Genomic DNA, 20,309 nt, shown 5'->3' with positions numbered 1-20,309 from the left:
TTTATTTCACATAGACTGTAAATTTGGAGCCCATGTGAGTGATGCTGAATTGCTGCCTGCCAGAGCTAGCACCTGCTAGGAAGGGCAATATCGAAGGAAAGCTGGCAACTTGGACATCCCTTCCAGATTCTGGTACCTTCTTTCCCCCTCTTCACCAATGAATGAGCCGCCTTGCCTTGAACCATTTCAAATGCCTATTCTTTAGATTGCTTGTTCTGCAGTGGAGTGAACACATATAAAAAAAATAGTATGAACTAGTCCCACATGACTGCAAAAGGATTTGACAACTTTTTACTCCTTATACAAACTGAATGTAATGAAGTTTTTGTCTGCATGTTTTTGTTTCTAATTTGTGGTCCCTTTTCTATATTAGGTAAGGGTTGGCCTGTGTTCTGCTTGTGTGACCGAGGTAAAGGATTCTGCTAGCATGAAGTGTTTGTGAGGGGATCTATAGCTTGTTCTCTTTTTCCAGTAGGAGATGGATTTGTGTTCTAGGGCCTGTAATAATATTTGTTCTGAGGCCCTTTTATAGGCAAGGTGGTTGCAGTATGAATCCTGAATGTTAGTGGTATTGTGGTATGGAGGTTTGTTATAAAGGTTTTTGTGGTACATCACAATGTACCTGATAGTGAAGTGATCTTGTTTTTGTTGTTAATGAAATCTAGACCTAATCAGTTTAACTTAATTAAAAAAATCCTACAATTCAATGGAAGAGGAACATACATGACATCATGGTTTAAAAGCATACACTTCTTTTTCAACCCCTTCTGTTTAACAAGAAAGATAATTTTTGAATTAGAATATGTTGGGAGTGGTTTGTGAGTTTTATATTTATTATTGTGCATCAGACTTTTTTTTTATATCAAGTGGTATATAAAAGTGAATGAATAAATAACCAATTGGATACATATTAAGGATCACATTCATATAGACATAAGGGTCACACTTTTGGGATCAAGGTCACACATATAATAAGTAAATGTTATTGAATGTGTTAGAACCCGTGGGTTAGTGGACCCTTGGCCTGAGGTAAGAGCTGGTACCGCCCATGGGAGGAGCCCCACTGGGCCTCACTGTCAGGAGGCGAGGTCAGAAGCAATAGGAGACACAGCCCAGAGAGAACAGAGAGAGGGATGTGGATACAATTGTCAGGATAGTTCCCCCTAGTGGTGAGGAGCTGGGCAGATCCCTGAGGCACAGGGATGCAAGCTGAGTAAGGAGGAGTGCAGAGAGAGAGCATCCCCAGGGGCGGAGCCACAGAGAGTGTCAGTATGGGAGGTATGACATAGGCTTACCCAAGGAGCGGGGAAGCCCAGGGGTCTCTGGCAATGAAAAAGAGAGAGCTACCCTGAGGAGCGGGGAGAGAGGTGAAGTCACAAGGGAACTCAAGGCGCTACCCCGAGGAGCGGGGAAGTGCAGCACAGTCACAGGATACACTACACGCTGCCCCGAGGAGAGGAGGGCGCGACACAGTCACAAAGAAAGGCAATGGCCCGCGGAGCGGGGTACACCTCCGTAAATCTCCATGAAGCAAGGTAGTAAGGCAATGGCCCGCAGGACGGGGTACACCTCCGGTGGTCTCCACAAAGCAGAGTAGTGAGGCAATGGCCCACAGGATGGGGTAAACCTCCGATGGTCCCATGAAGCAGAGTAGGAAGGCAATGGCCCACAGAGTGGGGTACACCTCCATAGGTCTTCACGAAGCAGGGTAGGACATCAGTGGCCCACAGGGCGGGGTACACTTATGTAGAGTCTTCTCAAGGAGGAGAGGTTCCGGGAGCAATCCTGAGGAGCGGGAAAGCTAGTAGGCAAAGTCCAAGTGCAGGGCCCTCCGAGGAGCGGATAGCTGGAGACAGGAGGAGGGCCCCCGAGGAGCGGCACCCAAGAGTGTCTCACGCCAGAAGGAACAGGAACCAGGAACTGATGTCCGTAGAGAGATCAGCAGGATTCAGCATGGCAGGAACTTGTTGCCAAGTCGATTAGGGCCAGGCCCTGATGGAGTTTAAGAGTCTAGGGCTAGTGATGTCATCACGGGGAGACACCCCTAAGGTCCCCGCCCTAGCATCCATATGAGGGGCCATGTAACACACGTGCGCCTAGGGAGGCCCGGAGGAGACATGGCGGTCAGCAGCATCCTCGCTGGCCCTGGGAGTCCAGGAACGGAGCAATGAGTGACGGAAGTGGCTGGCCACAGCCGCGAGTTTCCCCACAGGAGAGAGAGAGGCAGAACACACAATGAGTAATAGCGGTTGCAGCCATCTGCGACCGACGGTCATAACAGTATGTTTTAAGTTTTAAAAAAATTAAGGTTTCCTAAGCTCATGATGTATATCGGGAGAGGATGCACTTTTTCACTTGGCATAGGTGTCAAATTGTCTGGCCACAGCCTAAAGGAGGTGGAACACATTTCCTATGATAAGAGACTACATAGGTTAGGGCTCATCAGCTTCGAATTGAGATGGTTTAGAGGGGAGACGATAGAAGTTTATAGAATCATGAGGGGGGAGAGTAGGTAAATAAAGGATGGTTATTTTACCTTTCAAATAATACTAAGGGGGACACTCCATGAGACTAACAGCCAGCAGATCCGAAACAATTGTAGAAAGTATTTTTTCCCTCAGCGTACTATCAAGCTGTTGCCAAAGACATGATGAAGGCTACTAGCATAGTGGAGTTTAAAAGTGGTTTGGACAAGTTCTGAAGGAAATGTCCATAAAACATTATTAGCCAGGCAGACTAAAAAAAGCTATTGCTATCCTTGGCAATGGGTAACAGGAATTAGATGTACTGTATGGGATCTGCTAGGTGCTTGCAACCTAGATTGGTCACTCTCAGAGACAGGATGCTGGGTCTAATGGATCTTAGTCTAACCCTGCGTGACAATTATTATGTTCTTACAAGAAAATAGGATGATGGGCATCAAAGATGATTATGGGTATGCAAGAAACTTCAATACCAAGAGTAACTCAAACAAATAATAAAGGTGTATGCTCGGAGGGCATACCCAGAAGTGTGTAAGGCATTCTTTTCATTAAGGATGTATATGTAACATGCAACAGAATACTATCTATATGATATACATTTCCCCATTACTGTTTTCATTGCAACTCATTCAATCCTCTGCCTTTGCACACATATCCTCTGCCTTTGCACACATATCCACTCTTTCCTGGTCTCACACCTCTCATAGCATAGTTCTTAGGAAAACTTTCCTTTTCCTTCAAGTACACCTGCTAATTTTCTCCAGCTCTGCACCTCTGTCAGCATTATATTCCACCACTACTTTAGTTGTTGCAAAAGCACCATTCTCTTCTTGTGCTAGGGATGTGAATCGTGTCCTCGATCGTCTTAACGATCGATTTCGGCTGGGAGGGGGAGGGAATCGTATTGTTGCCGTTTGGGGGGGGTAAAATATCGTGAAAAATCGTTAAAAATCGTTAAAAATCGAAAAATCGAAAAATCGAAAAACCGGCACATTAAAACCCCCTAAAACCCACACCCGACCCTTTAAATTAAATCCCCCACCCTCCCGAACCCCCCCCCCAAATAACTTAAATAACCTGTGGGTCCAGCGGCGGTCCGGAACGGCAGCGGTCCGGAACGGGCTCCTGCTCTGAATCTTGTCGTCTTCAGCCGGCGCCATTTTCCAAAATGGCGCCGAAAATGGCGGCGGCCATAGACGAAAAAGATTGGACGGCAGGAGGTCCTTCCGGACCCCCCGCTGGACTTTTGGCAAGTCTCGTGGGGGTCAGGAGGCCCCCCACAAGCTGGCCAAAAGTTCCTGGAGGTCCAGCGGGGGTCAGGGAGCGATTTCCCGCCGTGAATCGTTTTCGTACGGAAAATGGCGCCGGCAGGAGATCGACTGCAGGAGGTCGTTCAGCGAGGCGCCGGAACCCTCGCTGAACGACCTCCTGCAGTCGATCTCCTGCCGGCGCCATTTTCCATACGGAAAATGGCGCCGGCCATACGCAAATGGCCGGCGCCATTTTCCGTACGAAAACGATTCGCGGCGGGAAATCGCTCCCTGACCCCCGCTGGACCTCCAGGAACTTTTGGCCAGCTTGTGGGGGGCCTCCTGACCCCCACGAGACTTGCCAAAAGTCCAGCGGGGGTCCGGAAGGACCTCCTGCCGTCCAATCTTTTTCGTCTATGGCCGCCGCCATTTTTCGGCGCCATTTTGGAAAATGGCGCCGGCCGAAGACGACAAGATTCAGAGCAGGAGCCCGTTCCGGACCGCTGCCGTTCCGGACCGCCGCTGGACCCACAGGTTATTTAAGTTATTTGGGGGGGGGGTTCGGGAGGGTGGGGGATTTAATTTAAAGGGTCGGGGTGGGTTTTAGGGGGTTTTAGTGTGCCGGCTCACGATTCTAACGATTTATAACGATAAATTGTTAGAATCTGTATTGTATTGTGTTCCATAACGGTTTAAGACGATATTAAAATTATCGGACGATAATTTTAATCGTCCTAAAACGATTCACATCCCTATCTTGTGCAGCAGTGCTAGCAAGTTGTGGCAATACATAGCAACCCCATAATGTGCCAACTGCTGATTAGATCCACTTGCAATTTCTCTGTCAGAATGAGCCCAATGACAACAGGCAGCCTACCAAGTTTAAGTGACATCTTTCTTATGTTTTTTTGTGTGCTGAGGAGGTCACTGACAGGCAGGACAGGAAGATAGATGGATGGATATGACAAGGACATATGATGTTTTCTTGCAGAAAGAACACCGAAAAACTCCAAATTCTTCAGCTTGTAAGGCTTGATAGAAGAATATAATAAAGAAGACATATACATTTATGAAATGTATGACTAAAATAAACTAGGAACTATTAATCAGCATGCTTCATAATACAGGAACAATTAACTAAGAGGTATCTGATTTAACCATCAAGCAGCAGGCTCAAAAAAAACAAAAAGACGTACTTCTTACATAACACCATTAACTTCTGCATCTCATTGCCATAGGATTTTGTGGCGGCAAATGAGATAACTGGGTTCAAAAAGGGATTAGATAAATGTATGAATGTATAAATGTATAACGTATGTATGGATGTATAAATGTATAATGTATGTATGGATAATGTATAACAGAGCATCTAAGGATGTCACCTCTCGTTTTATTCAACTCTAAACCATGCCTGATAGAAACTGGAAGACTATGCCAGAGGATGAATATCTCAATACATGGCTTACTTTTCTATACACTTCCTCTGAGCCCATACTGTCACTGCCAGAGATAAGATTGCAGAATAGATGGATATTTTGCATGCTGTTATTGAATGCTCTTATGTCCTTATGAGATCCTCTCCCCTTCTGGTATGTATGTGTCTTTTCCTCATGCTTCAGCATGGTCTGTTCAGGTGCTGCTAGATATTCCTCATGAGACAGCCAGCAAGAACTTAATTTCTAACATTTTTTGATAAAATTTGTATCTAAGAACATAAGAACATAAAAACATGCCATACAGGGTCAGACCAAGGGTCCATCAAGCCCAGCATTCTGTTTCCAACAGTGGCCAATCCAGGCCATAAGAACCTGGCAAGTACCCAAAAACTAATGGCCTGATTTTAAAAGGGTTACACACAAAAGTTATGCGCGTAACCCTTTTAAAACCCCCCTGCGCGCATGGCATGTCGGGGGTGTGTTGGGGTGTGTTGGGTGTGTTTGATGGTGCCGGCCATCCAGTGGACGGCCGGCACCATCTGTAAAAATGGCATGGGCCATCCAGTGGACGGCCGGCACCATCTTTAAAAATGGCGCCGGCTGTCCAGTGCTCCTACCATGTGACAGGGGCCGGCCAATGGCATGGTTACCCTGTCACATGGTAAGGGCAAAGGGCCATTGGCGCCATTTTTATTAGTGGCAGCCGACGGTCCGAGAGCGGGAGATTGCTCCCGGGGCCCACTGGACCACCAGGTAATTTTAAAATGTTTTTTGGGGGGTCGGGAAGGTGGTGGAGGCTAAGGGAGCAGTTTTAAAGGGTCGGGGTGGGTTTTTAGGTTGTGTCCTAACTGCCATTATTGTGCACTAACTCAAATAACTATTTTTTCACGATAAATCGGTGGAATTTCTATTGTATTGCACTCTTTAATGATTAATGACGATTTAAAAAATATCGGACAATATTTTAAATTGTCAAAAAATGATTCACATCCCTAGTGCAGGGACGCCTACACGATTATATGAAACCTTCAACCAAGCCCTATAAATATTTATATTGGATGATAACATTTTTATTATTTAAAACTTGCATCACAGTCGTGTAGGCTATAAAAATTAGTATTTTTGAAGATAAAAATATAGTATACATAGTAAATACATTCACAGGGAAATTATTATTGCACAATGATCAAACAGGTTGTTCATTTTGTGATTTAGTATAAGTTTGGACTTAGTCACACAAATGGTAGGATTTGAAAATCATATTGGCTGCAAGATAGCTGGATAATGTATTATCTACTAAAAAGCTATCCAACAAGCTTGGGGGCAAGAGCAATCTGGGGCAGAGCCTGTTATCCTGCTAAATTATTCAGATATATACCAATTTTCTGTGATATCTAGTAAGTACATTCATTTGAAACCAAATAGGGTCTGAAAAGACATTTCCTATCTCATCTTTTAACTTTTCCAAAATGAAACAAAAAGAAAAAACAATGACATTTCATTGTTTATTTTGTTTCATTTTGAAAAAGAAAAAAGAGAAAAAATATTTAGGCCATCTGCCAAAAATTGGCAGGGCCAGGAACCTCCCTTGCCCCCCATTACCCTATCTGTGGGGTGATCCCATTGACACAGCCCAAGAGAATGCCTCCTTTAACTGTGGCTAAAAATGTACATGTTGTGAAACAATCTGCATAATTCCAGCCACCCTGAGGGAGGGTAAGTTTCAGACAATCAATTCACACATCTCAATCACTATTTACCCATATACTGTAAATGGCTTTCAAAATCACCTTCTTACCGCCTGATTTTCAAAAGCATTTACAAGCTTAAAAATGGATTTTACATGTGTAAATGCACTTTACCTGAGTAAGTGGGCTTTTGAAAATTGCTACAATACAAACCATTGAATTGTCCATAGGATTTAGCCGTATAAGTGCACTTTACACATATAAATGACTTTGAAAATTGCTGCAATAGTAGTTACATTTACATATTTAAATCCTTTTGAAACTTGCCCTCTTAGAGTTTTATTTAGCTTTGTAGTAGTCTGTTTGAAGATATCTTTTAGTTTAATGAGAATTTTATGAGTTGAACTGTTTATTTTAAAAAATGATTCCTCGTCAGTGGGTAAGCTTACTTCACATATACTTCAATATGCAGCTTTATAAAATGTCAGTTTTTAGAAAAAGTTTCTCATCCTTGTCCAACTCTGTAAATTGTAAATCAAATGTTCTTTGTGATAAGCACAAGAAAAAGTAATGAGGAAAATGAAATGATGCACAGCTCTATCACAAAGGTCAAGAACTTCAGATAATGAGTTGAATATGAGTTAAGATAAATGTAGTGTCAGTATGATTCAGTTTCTTAATACTTTTTCCATTGAATAAAATAAGGGCAAGTTGAGCTGCCACAGTTGAGCTCAAACTCACTTGCTGTGCTGTTTTATGAGGGCTGTGCAAGTAGTGCTTGACAAATTCAATACAGTGCTCTAGCTTTGGGCATTCATGTTTGGACGCAGACAGTTTTGTGCACACCTCCTCCATTGCTTGGCAATGGGTCTCAGAGCACATTAAACTAGTACTTCTTAGGCATTAATGAGGAGGAATATAACCGAAATCAGAGTTATTATAGTAATGACACAAATACAGACTTCAGACAAAAGCTATGAATTTTGTGGAGTTCTTTATGAACATCTTCAAAGAAACCTAATTGCCTATCTAAAACTAAATTTGTAAAGTATTGTTGGTGGCCTAAACTTCGGATAATGCCCAATGACATTTTAATCCTGACTAAAATGTTATTTTAAGACTCTGGGTCTCCATTACAATGTTTTAAAAAGACAATAATGTAACTTTTTTTGGTTACTGCAGTAGCTCTGCATAACTCACATATATATCTCGTGATTCCCCATACTGAAAAACTCTAAGGTAAGAGGATGTCTGTCACATTGATTTGCCATAGGTTACAAATAATGTTGCTTGTGCACTGGTCTAAGATAACTGAAAAAATGGTCATAAAATAACAATTTCGCAAATGCATTAAAAGAAAAATAGACATTTAGTTACAGGTCTTTTCATAGGTCAGATACAGATTATGCACTCTTTAAAATGAGAGCTGAATGATTTACTATATGGGTTCATTAAGTCTTCATGTTAATTTCAGTATGTCAATTTTGAAAGGCTTTGCATTCAGCACATGAAATAAAACAAGTCAGACACCAAAATCTATAGTAATTAAAACTGCAGAAGAATTGGCACATTTACATTGAGTTACGCTTTCATTATCTGATTATTTCCTGTTCTTTCCTTTATGTGAACAGTTTGCTAATCCTTTTAATTCATTATTTGGACATACTCTTATCAGTTACATTGTTTTGATTGCTTTCAATGATATTGAAGTACACCTCCTTTAAGATCTCCATTTCTATACCCAGAAATATTGCCAGAGATATTGTCACTTGGCAATAGTGATTATAAAATTATCAAATTGAACTAATGATTGGAAGAGGGACACTATGAAAATCTACAGCTCTAACACTAAATTTTCAAAAGAGAAACTTTGATAAATGAGGAAAATACTTTGAAAAATTGAAAGGTGCACCTGCCGAGGTTAAGGGATAGATTTTAAAAGAAGCATGCACGGCTGTAGAACAGCGTGCACTGCTGCACACACAGCGGGTCACATACATTTTGCTTAGTTTGCACACTTGTGCGCGCACTATACAAAATCCGCGCATATGTGGACCCTGATTTGTGGCTGTAGCTCAAGTGGCCGCGCGCGCATGTTGCGCGTGCAGCCTGTGCGCGTCGGTATATCTGTGAGTGCCGGTATATCTGTGCACCTCCCACAATCGCGCACGCGTGCCCGTGCGCATGCGAACGCAAGGGCAGGACTTCCCGTTTTGCCCACACCCCAAAATGGCAGAACGTGGAAGGCAGCCAAATTTCACCACCAGGGACGTCGAACTGCTGGCGTCCCTGGTGGTGGCGAGGGAAAGTTCGCTTTTTCCAGTGTGTGGACGTAGGACCGACTTCCCTCACCTTCGGTGGTCCTGGAGGCGGTTGCAGGGCTGCTATAATGAGCAAGCTTCCCACCCCCGTGGAGTAAGTAGATTGTAGTACAGCTGATGGGGTTAATGTGGGAGTATGAATGTCAGGTTAGGCCTCAGAGGAGGAACCAGTCAGAGTACTGTAGTGTTATAGTTTACTGTAATGTTAAAAGATAATTGGCAAAGCTGATAGCTACATGATTATTCAAGATTGTCATGGTTCTTCAAGATTCATTAATGTTATAACACTCACATTCAAGTATGCAGTTCCTATTATTACTATCAGAGTGCACTAATGGTTCTCTCTTCCTTTCCTTCTAATAGATAGAGGACCTGAAGAAGAAAGCCCGGTGGCTGCGCTTCAAGAGGTGGAGGTGGCTGGAGCGGCTGCGGGCAGAGCGGGCTGGGCCTGGTGGTAAGTGATCCTTCCAAGCTACTGGAATGTTCTATCTCCTTTCTGAACCTGAATGTACTGTTTATTCTGACTTCTCCTTTTGTTTAAAGAAACAGATTGGAAATTGATCCAATATTGCAGTAGCGACCAAAAGAAAAAGAGGATCAATGAACACCAGGAATTCTTTTATTGAGCACAGAACGTAATAAAGCCCAGCTCTGGCCAAGTTTCGCTCATTGAACTGCTTCAGGGGCTATTCATTCTATTGCTGATAATTTGTCTCCATACATCTGGTGAACTTTTTCAGTGTGCACAACTGTGTATACACTTAACATCAGCTGATAGCTCAGTCGAGCAGAAGTCGATCAAGAACCACTGTACCGAACATAACACCAACTTACAGTTGGTCAGCATTTCACTTTAGAGTGCACATCTCCATTAAAGTCTATGGGGCACACACATCTCCATTAAAGTCTATGGGCGACGTACATCTCCATTAAAGTCTATGGGCAACGCACATATGCTGCCTGTAATCCATACCATACTAAATAGCAGATGATACAATATCATCGGCAATCCAGGCTATTTGGTGGGCTGCTATAGTGGGATGACAATGAAGTGACATACAAAGGTGAACAGCTACAAAACCTGGATAATGGACCTTAGAGAGGCTGTTGAGAAGCAGACTACACATGTTAGACAGCGAAAGTATGGTATGGGTCCCCTTTCAGAGCAAACACAGGTTACAAATAATCAGACATACAAACACTATACACAAGTATTCCACAATAAAAACAGACGTCCCCTTCCAAGGCTTCATTAAAGCCTTCTTACCTACACATTTCACTCTGGTTCCTACAGCCGCAGCAATCGAGTAGTATGTGCACAGACTTGTGATCACTGCAGGGCACAGAGAAGGTCAACTCAGTCATGGGCAGCTGCTAATCAGCACCTCCTACACCCAGCAGGACAGTGACACAAAGTGGTAGTTGATTACCCGTAAGTACCGTGGGGGAAAGCAACAGCACGCACATGTTGCATATATTCGGTAATAGCTGCACACACACATTTTTGATAGGACAATACACACAATTCTATTGAAGTACATAGGCGGCGTGCACATCTTCATGAAAATCAATAGGCGTGCACACAACTCATCCAGCACGCACAAGTCCGCATCAATTTTAATTGCCGGTGCGCATAATTGCAATTCGTGCTGATAGGATCAGCTGTGCGCATTACTTATGCGGCAGTGGGGTGGGAAATGTGAAAATTGGGCTCCCTTCAAAGTGATCGCTGGTCCACTCACTGGGTACCTTCACCATGTCTCAGGCACATGCTGTTCTGATTCGGAAGCCGAACTTCTTGCCAGTGGAGGTTGATATGCTGGTGGAGCATGTCATACGGAACCAGGATCTGCTGTATGGTCCACAGTCTCATACGCTGGTTGCATACAGGAAGGAGCAGATCTGGAGAGGGATCAGGCACACTGTCAACTCTGTGTTCCACTACAATCGGAGTATTGCTAAACTCATGCACAAGTGGAGGAACATGAGGAGACTTGTGAAGCGCAAGCAGGCCAGGTGCCTTGCAGAGGGAGAACAGAGCCACATCACCTTCTCTTCCTCTGAGCAGCTGATACTGGGTACCATCTCTGAGGCAGCTGTGGGTGGAGTTGGCCAGCTTGACACCATGCACCATGTAGGGCAGGAAAGTAAGCAGAACTACAACATTTTCAAACCCCCTGTAATCCTATCCATTTCCTCCTTATATTATAGCGGCAATGTCTTCATATATCTTTACTACCTGAGCAGCTGTACTTTTTCTGAACCGACATACCTCCCGTCTCTGCCTATATGTAAGTACTGATTACTGTTAACCTGTATAGCCAACACAGTGGCCATTGCATGTAGAGCAGTCAGTATCCAGGATTCCAGGCAGGACTACTGTACAGATGTATGTACCAAGCCAGCACAGAAGATTGCACTGCTCCAGCTTCGGTACTAGACTAGCAGGACAGCGTGCACTGATCTCGTAGGTGTGTGTATGGCGATGCTGTATATATGTGGTCATACAGCAGGCCGTGTACGGCAGTATAGTATAGGGACTGTGTTACAATATTTTGTGGATGTTATTTCTTAAGGGCAAGGTAGACTGTCAGAGTATCTGCTCACATGGGTAAGCAGCCACACAATGCTAGCTTTGCACACTGTCTGTAATGAGAGTGTGCAGTTCTTGTATGGGAACTGATGAGAGGCATATGACCGATGTGTCCATTACAGTTGGTAGTGTCACCTGCTCAGTATTGGATGTTCCACCTTGCAAAGGGGTCTTTAACTCTCTCCACCCCCCCATTCCCCATGTCCCCCTTCAGCCCCTTCCTACTCATCCCCTATGATTTCCCTTCCCCCCTTCCTCTAGCAGGCATGCCTACTTCCATAGCATATTGCACAGGTCATGTGTCCCTGGAATGCATAAACAGTGGGGCTCGATTAGGTTGAAGGTTAAGGCGCTGTTCCTACAACAGGGATTTCTGTCCTAACTCAGCTGACCAAATTCCATGCAGCACACTGACAACCCTCTGTGTCCAGAAGGGGTTGTTGGGCAAGTGCTGGATGGTGTGGTTGACGGCCCCACTATGCCACACATGATACCCCAGTGGTGTACATCAGGATGCGGGCCTACTTAGAATGCCGAGTCCCATGTCACTACCACTGGATTAGTAGTCAGGTTGGCTACTGTACCATGTATCACATATGGAGCCAAGTACATAACACCCCATTGCCAGTGGGCTAATGTCTATATGCTTTTGAATTTAGGGGAACCAGATGATGAGCAACCTGGACCTGCACCTAGACGATCCCAAAGGCTTACTGGCATCTGCAGGTGATCCCTGACTCATCACCAGAGGAGGAAGTGGAAGCCCATGAACACATGGAACAGCCTGCAGAGGAGGAGCAGCAGCAGCAGGGAGAGGAGCCGGAGGACCCACTGGCTGAACTGCTACGTGATTGGCGGCAGGACAGCAGTGCATCGGACCAGCCCAAACCCGACCTGGATGCCAGGCAGAGAGATTGTTACAGCAGGGCGCCAGCCTCTTGAACACTATCTCTGGCCTGTCTGATGTGGTGCAGCAAAAAGCGAGTTCCCTCCATGATACCATCAGGAAGGAGAGTCAAGAGATTCAGACGTGCTTCCGAAACCTTTGCTGGGCTACTGAGGAACAAACTGAGGTTTGGAGGGAGATGCTGCAGCGGTTGCCTCCTGTGCAGCCACAGCCACCACTGGCTCAATGGGCTTTCATGGGGCCCTGGATGCATTACCCTCCACCTTATGGGCCTCCATTCCCATGGATGGCACCTGCTCGTGTAGAGGCGCCCGGTGTGGTACCGCCACCTGCGCCTCAGCCTTTTCCAGGCTATCCGTGGATGGCAGACCCACCCCCGCCTGCACCTCCTGTTATGCTTCCCCCACCAGCATCAGAACCACTGTTGCCCCTGGCTGTTCCGTCCTGCAGCCATGACCTGGAACTGCCCCAACTTCCTCTGCCCTCTGAGGGTAGTGTAAGCAGTAGAAGGAATCCACTGCGCCGGAGCTCCCGGCTGGGGCAGTCTAAGCTTACTGATGGCTGTAGGAGAGGACGGCCAAAGAAGTGAACTGTTGCTATATTTCTGTTCTTGCTTTTTACTTTTATTTGATTAGCACTTTTTTGACATACTTGTTAATAAATGCACTATCATCTACTGAAATGGCTTTCTATGAGAGTGTTCCTTTCTCGTATTGCTCGCCTTTGGCTCAAGTGATGGATTTCTGCCAATTCCTCCACAGTCAGCTGCACATCCTCATCCTCCTCATTCTCTTCAGGGGCCTCCTCTGGTACAGGAATATGTCTGTTAAGTGCAAGATTATATAGCATACAGGCTAGGAATATCTCATACACTTTATGGGGGGAGTACAAGAGGTATCCACCAGATCTTTCCAGACAGCGGAAGCGTGATTTCAGGATGCCAAATGTTCTCTCTATGACAGCCCTGGTCCTACGGTGTGCCCTGTTGTAGCAAGTCTCAGGTGCAGTGTTGGGGGCTGGCCATGGGAATCATGACAAAACAGGATTAGCAGCCAGATGTCCAAATGATTTCCTTTATTGGGTGGTAACACGAATATATGAACAATGCCCAACTCTGGCCGAGTTTCGCCCTCTTACAATGGGGCTACATCAGGGGCTACAACATACAATAACACATACTTGTAAATAATAAAAAATAATAAAAAGAACATAACTGAAACACACAATTAGAATGGTAACATGAAAATGTGGTGTAGATATTAATTATGACACAGCATGTGAGTGTGAAAAAGAGAACAACAATTGAATTTTGGTCTTTACCTCTACTTGAGTCGTGTTATGATGACAATCCAAGTCTTAAAAAAGACTGTGCAACAAAAGGTCTGTAAATTAAATGTATAAATTCATTGAAAAACAATATTGAATCTTAAAAATTCTAAAAAATATTTATAGACCTTTCAAAAAACATCAAAGCTGGCATGATAGAATTAACCATATTAAAAATAGAGCACTAAAAAAATAATAAAATTATAACAGGTAGTGAAAAGTAAATAAAATAAATAAAATGAAATAAATTACATTTACACCATATCTTAATGTGATTTCCACTGACAAGAAAATTTGTGTGAAAGATGAACATCTTAATGAACTATTACCTGAAGAACCTTTCTTTAAAGACAACAATGGCTTTGAGGATTTCATTAAAAAATGGGAAGAGACTATCAACACAAGCAAAGGCCTAGTCAGAAGCAACCTGCATGCCTCGACCCTCTTGGATTACTGTAGGTATAAGCGCATACCTAGAGGCTTGAGAGTGAACAAACCTCCAACCATGTACAAAGAAGATTCTGATTTCATGACCTCTTGGGAAGCAATTCTTAATAAATGTTCGCTAGATCTCATGATTTTGATTATAAAAACATCCAAGAAAAGAGAAGAGAAATTAAAACAGACACTAGATGAACATTTAGAATATTTACAACAGAATGACTTGTGTTTCGATATCATTTATAAAGATTATAAGAAAAATTTAGACAGTTTTACGAATGATTTAAAGAATGTAAAATATGAAAAATTTAAACGTGATGAGGGAGATTATAAGAACAAGAAAATATACAGTTGGCATTTACCTGAAAAAAATTTTCCCAGGAAAGAACAAACATACCAACTACCGAAGGTAGGTTTTCAAAAACAAAATGAGGAACGTAAAGACAAACGAACACATGGAAGTCCTAATCAAGATAGGAATGCGAAAAGGATACGCAGCAATACTGATTCTGAAATAGATCCTTCCGCACCATTATATTCAGACACAACTAGTCAGATCCCTAGAGAGATAAGTGGTAGATCAGAGAATAGAGTACAAGAGGTTGGTAAATTATGGAGAAGGGACTCTACCACGGATAATTTACCACAGAACAACACTGAGAGTCCTTTTTTAAGAGGAAGAGGTACATGGAGGGGGGGAGGGAGAGGGGGAGGGAGATACATTCAGTATCCACAACGCAATCAGTACAACTACCATTATTAGAAAAACCTATTGAAGATATTTTAAAAAACACTGACAATAATACCATTGTCAATATCTCATCTCGTAATTTGACATCAGACGAAGAGAAGGTATTACAGAAAGGTTTATCTTTTGTTCCCACCCCCGCCTATAATGCATTCAAAACTCGGGTTGAACTTTTTAAGTTTACCAGGAAATTGAAAATCATTGAGTCTTTCTCAGACAAACCTACTATCGGACAAGACATTTCCATTGTAAAAAATCCCAGCAAATGGATTCCCACCAATAGCAATAATCCTGTTATCGATACATATGAAAAATTGATTTTGCACGACTTAAATAAGATAGAACAAGATTCTAAATCCAAAAAGAAATATTATAATTTGTCAATTAAAGAAAATGAAGCTTTGGTCACACTTGCAAGAGACAATAATGTTGTGATAAAACCGGCAGATAAAGGTGGGTGTATTGTATTAATGGACAGATGTGATTATATTAAAGAAATAGACCGACAATTGTCCGATCACAATTTCTATGAGAAACTTGACAAAGATCCATCAATGCATCTCAAAACAGATATTGACAATTTGCTATCTACAGCCAAAGAAGCTGGTTTCCTTACCAAAAAAGAATTTGATTTTTTAACAGTTAAACATCCCGTAATACCTACTATATATATTTTACCGAAAATTCATAAGTCAGTTACTAATCCTCCTGGAAGACCTATTATCTCAGCCAATGGCTCTCTCCTAGAACCTCTCGCCATTTTTTTAGATAAATTTTTAAAACCACAAGTTCAAAAGATTCCATCATATATCAAAGATTCCACACATTTTATTAATCTTTTAAGTGATTTTAAAAATTTAGATGATGATATTTTAATGGTAACAATGGACATAGAGTCCTTGTATACTAATATCCCACAGGACGCAGCATTGAACATTGTTTTGAAACAGATTTTAGAATTCAATTCACACTCAAGAATACCAAATCAATTTTTAATAGACCTAGCGGAGTTTCCTTTAAAGTATAATTTTTTCTCTTTTAATCAAAAATTTTTTAAACAGATTAAAGGCGTAGCCATGGGTTCTCCCATGGCTCCGTCCATTGCAAATCTATACGTAGCAAGGTTTGAAGAATTGTTTTTAAGAGAACATGAATATAAATCTAACATTTTATTTTGGAAACGCTACATAGATGACATTTTTGTGATATGGAAGGGCAGTTTGGAGTCATTACAGCTTTTTTATACTTGGCTCAACAATTTGGATTTTAATCTGCATTTTAGTCTTGTTTTTAGTCCTAATCAGATCTCATTTTTAGACATTTTAGTCTCTTTTAATAAAGGTTCTTTTTTTACTGATATTTTTAGAAAATCGACTGATACCAATAAATTATTACATTATGACAGTTGTCATAATAAATCACTCCAAAGAAATTTGCCTTTTTCACAATTTTTGAGACTCAGAAGAATATGTGGAGACGAGGAAACCTTTCTAAAAAGATCCAAAGAAATGTCTGATAGGTTTGTTCAAAAATGTTATCCAAAGAAGCACATCAATGCAGGTTTTTTAAGAGCATCTCATATGGAAAGAAGTACTCTACTACAATACCAGGAGAAAAAAGGCAATGAACGTATAGTATGCCCTCTCACATACACACATATGTCTTTTCAGGTCACCAATATTTTGAAAAAACATTGGTCAGTATTACAAATGTTACCTTGTTTTGAAGGCAAAAACCTTATGATTGCAAACAAGAGAGAGAAAAACATTAAGGAATATATTTCTCCGTCGGCTTTACCAGTTACACGTCCAAAAGATATAAGGCCACCTGGCCACCGTCCTTGTGGAAATTGCTCCATATGTGGTGTTAATTTAAAAACAGACACTCTGACTATTCCAGGTTGTAACAAACAATTCAAACTTCAAAATTTCACAAATTGTAAGAGCCAAGCTGTAGTCTATGTTGTTTTTTGTCCATGTAATAAGATCTATATTGGCAAAACCATCAGACAATTGAACAAAAGAATCATCGAACATAAGAGCAGCATAAATAGAAAAATAGAAACCAAACCATTAGTAGCACACTCCTTGGAGAAAAACCATAAATTTGAAGATTATAGATTTTGTGTACTACAACAAGTATTTTCAAATTGGAGAGGAGGTGATTTAGACGCTAGATTGCTACAACTAGAACAAAAATTCATATTTGATTTTAAAACTACAGCACCACATGGCTTAAATTTGGATATTGATTACTCTGTTTTTCTGTGATTTTAGTATTTATCACCATTTTTATTCATTATTTATTCTGTTTTACCTCTGCTTCATATTTTTTAGTATTTGACATTTTTATTATTCATTTTTATTGTTCTTAAAAGCTGGCATTTTATTGTTATTAAAATATTTGTTAGAGCACAATTCATCATCAATTATCATCTATTGATATCCTGTAGTCTCATACATTTTTATTACAATCCAACACAATTTATCATAAAATGATTCAAATTAATAACAGGTAGTGAATTGCCATAGTTGTTTTCCCATTACATTCTATTCAATCAGTCCTTGTTCTTTTCACTTGTTCATTCAATCTTTTTTCCTTTTATTCCACATTGTTTTATTTTATCTATTTTCATTTTTTCATTCATTATCCTTTCCCATTTTTCATTTTCATTCATTCATCTTTGCATCAAGTTTTGTATTTATTGATACATTTTGCAATTATTGATACATTTTGCTATCATTCAACATACATGGCAGTTCAGTTTACCTACTAGTTGTTTTCGCATGCGCCGCAATCAAGTTTCCTCCACATACGGGTATTCATCACCACGCCCCCTCCCTTTTGACAGACAGGTCATTTTGGCGCGCTTCAGCCTCTTTAAATAGCAGCCATGTCTTTTTTGTTTGTTTTGATTCGAGTTAACAAGGGAAAGCCACACTGCCGCCTGTGTTTGTTTTCACAACCACATCAAAAAGTAAGTTTGTGCACGTCTTTCAAATTACTTTTTAGCCTGCATATAATGATTTTTTAGGTTTATAGTTTTACACTCGCTTCTTCAGAGCACTTTTATATTTATCTAAGTACTCACATTCACTGATAGCAGTATGAGTCGATGTAAAGAGCAGTCGCGGCATCTTTGCCTGTTTTGATTCGAGTTAGTAAGTAAAAGCCATACTGTTGTTTGTCCTCACAACCACATCAAAGAGTAAGTTTGTTTATGTTATCTAAATGATTTTACAGCTCTTTGTTTTGTTCCTACTTCCGCGTCTTTTTTGCAGCACTTTTATAGTTATTCAAGCACTCATAGTTACCGGCAGCAGTAGCATTCTATGAGCTAATGTAATGTTTTTTATGATCTTCTTAAAACAACACATAGATGTTCTATTTTATCCTCTAGTCAATCAGCTTATATACATTCCGTATTTTGTAGCAATTTATTTATCATATGTAGAATTTAAAGCACACTTACCCATCTGCATATAACCTATATTCCTCACTTTATGTACTTATTTTTTCAAACCAGGAGCCGTTTCAAAAGTCATTCATCATAACCCTGCTAATTGTCTTGAATAATGTCAAATCAGCATTGTTTTATTTTGGTTCACATGTTTTACACGTACACATAGTTAAAAAAAAATTTTTCACAATATGTATTTAGAGTCAATATGTTTCTGCAATCTTAATTCGCCTATTCACGTAGGAAGTATGTTCTTTTTTAATTTTTCAATCTTTCCAAACAAGATTTCGGCACATTTGCAACCCTTGTGTTGTTTACGAAATAAGAAACTGAGGTACCGCTGTCATTGAGAGTTTAACCAGCCTTTCCAATAGTGAGTATATACTCCTATATTGAGTGCAGCTCTCATTTATTGATACATAACATCAACTTTTTTTAAACAAATTCATCTTTCACACAAATTTTCTTGTCAGTGGAAATCACATTAAGATATGGTGTAAATGTAATTTATTTCATTTTATTTATTTTATTTACTTTTCACTACCTGTTATAATTTTATTATTTTTTTAGTGCTCTATTTTTAATATGGTTAATTCTATCATGCCAGCTTTGATGTTTTTTGAAAGGTCTATAAATATTTTTTAGAATTTTTAAGATTCAATATTGTTTTTCAATGAATTTATACATTTAATTTACAGACCTTTTGTTGCACAGTCTTTTTTAAGACTTGGATTGTCATCATAACACGACTCAAGTAGAGGTAAAGACCAAAATTCAATTGTTGTTCTCTTTTTCACACTCACATGCTGTGTCATAATTAATATCTACACCACATTTTCATGTTACCATTCTAATTGTGTGTTTCAGTTATGTTCTTTTTATTATTTTTTATTATTTACAAGTATGTGTTATTGTATGTTGTAGCCCCTGATGTAGCCCCATTGTAAGAGGGCGAAACTCGGCCAGAGTTGGGCATTGTTCATATATTCGTGTTACCACCCAATAAAGGAAATCATTTGGACATCTGGCTGCTAATCCTGTTTTGTCGCCCTCACGGCTTTGTTAGACAGCCTTCCTTGCTGTTTCTTCAGTCCATGGGAATCATGAGCCAGGATTTCAGTGGATAGCCTCTGTCACCTGTAGCATAAGAGAAAAAATGAAGGTTACATTCCGTCTGTGCTTCATTGGGGTACAGCTCACAGGGCTTACAGAATGCCTACTGTGGCACCCTAAATATAAGGGTTCTACTAATATAGGTGGGGGCTCATGTGAGCAGTTGATTAGCATACTACCTAGGAGCCAGTCCCCAGTGATGTGTTGCAGCTGGAAATGTTGATAGATCCTGGATTGAGTGAGAATGTAGGCGTCGTGAGTTGATCCAGGAAAGCAGGCCACCACATTGGTGAAGAGGCCGTTGGCATTGCACACCACCTGCATGTTTAGTGAGTGGAAACCCTTGTGGTTGCGGTAGATGGCCTCATCTCCTCCCGGTGCCCTTAGGGCCATATGAGTGCAATCAATAGCTCCCAAGACTGAGGGGAAGTGTGCTATTTGGTAAAAGTCTCTCATGGTTTCATGCTGTTCCTCTCTTCTGAAGGGGAAGGAGATAAAGTGGTGTGTGTGTCGCAGCAAAGCAGCCAGGGCCAGCTCCAGACA

The 20,309-nt window shown here is 41.2% G+C and overlaps 1 long non-coding RNA gene across 1 annotated transcript; it reads left to right on the top strand.

Annotated features, from left to right (window-relative positions):
• Positions 1 to 17,923: 17,923 nt before the first annotated feature.
• LOC115094984 lies at positions 17,924 to 19,625 on the top strand. The gene is made up of 4 exons (XR_003857661.1): positions 17,924 to 18,170; positions 18,938 to 19,026; positions 19,352 to 19,413; positions 19,578 to 19,625. It is a non-coding gene; the product is annotated as an uncharacterized LOC115094984 (long non-coding RNA).
• Positions 19,626 to 20,309: the final 684 nt, after the last annotated feature.

This window comes from Rhinatrema bivittatum, chromosome 7 (genome assembly GCF_901001135.1).
Source record: "Rhinatrema bivittatum chromosome 7, aRhiBiv1.1, whole genome shotgun sequence".
NCBI lineage: Eukaryota > Metazoa > Chordata > Amphibia > Gymnophiona > Rhinatrematidae > Rhinatrema > Rhinatrema bivittatum.
This window is presented reverse-complemented; position numbering and strand designations above follow the sequence as displayed.